Source organism: Myripristis murdjan, chromosome 1 (assembly GCF_902150065.1).
Source record: "Myripristis murdjan chromosome 1, fMyrMur1.1, whole genome shotgun sequence".
NCBI lineage: Eukaryota > Metazoa > Chordata > Actinopteri > Holocentriformes > Holocentridae > Myripristis > Myripristis murdjan.
Genome location: NC_043980.1, coordinates 2392914 through 2395991, shown reverse-complemented (window position 1 = coordinate 2395991; position 3078 = coordinate 2392914). Strand labels below are relative to the sequence as shown.

General features: G+C 45.5%; 1 pseudogene; it reads left to right on the top strand.

Annotated features, from left to right (window-relative positions):
* Nucleotides 1-706: 706 nt before the first annotated feature.
* On the top strand, nucleotides 707-2571 carry LOC115357158 (putative nuclease HARBI1; annotated as a pseudogene).
* Nucleotides 2572-3078: the final 507 nt, after the last annotated feature.

Below are 3078 nucleotides of genomic sequence, written 5' to 3'. Positions count from 1 at the left end.
CCTTGGTGAAGTTTGATCTAAATGGCCAAGGATCGCCGCCTCCCCCGCTCCTCTCGGATGTACCTGCTCACCTCCTACGCGCTAAGGTTCTGCTTCCCCGGAGGAGATGCCACAGACGCCGTGGAAAGCGCAGTGGATCTTTGGTTAAAATCAAAGCCTATCTGGCGCTGAGGGAAAATCGGCCCCACTGCTACCCGTCATTGCATAATGCAACCTGCCGCCGCCTGTCCTCGTGGCGAGTCCTGGACCCCGCTGGAACCTGGCTTGTACCTGTTGTTGGCCCGGATGAGGAGACCCACCCTCCCCGTCCTTGCCTCCCTCGCCATCGCCGAGGTGGAGTGGATCACCGCCACCTCTGACCGCTGGCTCGGGCAACCCAAACGGCCGATGTCCCGGCTCCTATCAGATGTGCCCTGGTTAACGCCAGATCGATTGTGAACAAAATTTTCATCCTGAAGGATTATTTCACGTCGCAGGATTTGGATCTGCTGTTTGTGACAGAGACCTGAGGGGTGTACTACGAAGCAGGTTTAGTGGGTTAGCGAGGTATGTTGAGTCTAAAGCCAGGCTTTCCTGTATCACGAAGGTGGCTCTCTTTTAACCCGGCTAGATCACCATGGTAATTTAGGCTTAACTCATAACCTGGTCCCGACCAGGTTATGAGCTAAGTTTAACCCCGCCTGGCTACCATTTAACTCTTTTGGAGATGGCGTCACCGTTCACTGATGATCCGGCGGAGCTGGGAGCCAGGATTGTCCGTGGGTCACTGCGGAGGCAAAGGCAATTTAGGGATCGCGTGGATCCGCTGGCATTTCCTGACAATATTCTCCATGAGCGGTAGGCTATAGATTTTCATCTGAGGGAATACGCTACATTTGCTCACTTGTTGAGCCAAGTGTCAGGAATGCCACGGATAGAAGTTGTGCGCTCACAGTAGGGCAAACGGTGTGTGTGGCGCTCCGTTTTTTTGCCACGGGAACCTACATGCATTCAGTCGGTGATGCAGAAAATGTGAGTAAGAACACTGTGTGTTGTGCTATTCACAAGGTGGTTCTTGCTCTCACTGAGAGGCTGAATATGTTTGTGGTATTCCCTAGCCATGTGAGCGCACTAACTGTTAAAGAGGCATTTTACCAACTAGCAGGTAGTGTGCTTTCATACTTCTCTCTATTATCAGTATGACTTAAGCTACTTGCATAATGACATCTCATTCTTTATAGGATTCCCGAGGGTTATGGGTGCAATAGATTGCACCCACATCCCAATCACAGGACCCTTGGGGGAGAACGAAGGAGACTATATAAATAGGAAATCCTTTCATAGTATCAGTGTGCAGGTGAAATCACAAAGTAGGCTCATTTTTGTCCGGTGATTGGTGGCACATATGCCACTATTAGTGGTGTACAGACTTCACGTTTGTTAGAAATATTCCGTTGTATCACAGACTTTGTTATAGTAGCCTACTTTTTTCTTTTTTCTTTCTTTCTTTTTTTTTTTTTAAAGGAAACCCCTTATATTATAACGTTGACTGTCACGGCATCCGAAGGTGATGATTGGACGGGAGCAGCCCGTGGTGATTCAAACGCACTCCAAACGCCACTTATTCCGATTGAGAAAAAAAGATTTAACAAAAATGGAGCAAACAAACATCAACAGAAATGGCTCCATAATTCAAGTTAAACTTCAAATGTAACGAACAATTATCTGAAACTACTGACAAGTAGCTCTAAGCAGCGTAAATAGTGGTCAACGTTGTCATGTAACCATGGTAACCACCGCCTGCTCCGTCACCCACACACACTTTCAGTCACCTGACTGACCTCAGGCTTTACCTCCAATTCCTAGGCAACACTCCCATAAAGCTACTGAAGTTACATATTCTAAAGTAAAATTCATAATACTGAATGAATATTGCAGCAATTATTTCAATTGGCTATAACAGTCACAGAATCCCCAACCATTGTGCTTTCTTTGAAATCAATCAGAAATGCTTTTGACAGATGACTTGTGACCATCAGCTTTTGGTCACCAGTGTTGAGGCAAGATGGCCTGGGTCGGTACACGACAGCAGAATCTTTAGAGAGTCTTTACTGGGTCACCAGTTAGAGCAAGGTATGGCACTATTTCATATTTTTCCTACTCTTTTTTTAATTGTTAAGACTGACAAAGTATTTTTCCCTCTCTTCATTAATAGGGCTCTTTGATGGACTGCTTGTGGGGGACAGAGGGTATCCCTGCACGAGAAACTTGATGACCCCCTATCCTGACCCTGCCACACCATCACAGAGCCGCTTTAATGTGGCTCTGGGTAAATGCAGGGTCAGGATAGAAATGACTTTTGGGGTCATCAAGTCCCGTTTTAACTGCCTTTGTGGGCTGAGGGTTCGCCCAGAGAGGGCATGCAAAATCATTGCAGCATGTGTGGTGCTGCATAACATTGCAGTAATAAGAAAAGAAAGGGCACCACATGTCCCATTGGTGGCACCAGATGAAGTGGATCCTGTGACTGTGGACCATCCCACCGGTGCAGCCATCCGGCAGGCCATAACAACACAATTTTTCAGTGATTAAAAATATATACAGAACAACCATTCATTAAAGTGTCACTTTTTATTTACTGCATTTGCTGGGGAGGAAAAGAGAACAAGTCATTAGTCGATAATGTTAATCATGCTTAGCTACAACTTTTTAAAACTACCATTTACCTTTTTCTTTGCCTCCAAAATTTCTATTTCTAATTTAAGTTTCTTTATTTCCAGTTCCTTTTTTTGATTGTCGAGCTCCAGGTTTCTCTTGTACAAAGCACGTACTGTATCTGCAGACACCTGTGTGAATTGTTTTAGGTGATACGACACCGGGTTGTTCAGTGAAGAAGAGATTACTGAGCTACAATTGTATCTTTGTCATGTATTGTCAAGGAAAATTCCTTGTGATTCAATTTGCACAGTGCGTTTTTGTTCAAACATAGCCTACAACCCTTACAGTTTGCTTCCTTCCTCGATGTGATGTCGAGGCTGCGGGCTGAGGAGAGTGGTGTAGATAGTCTCCCTGTGAAAGAAATCAGCAATCAAAGTTATG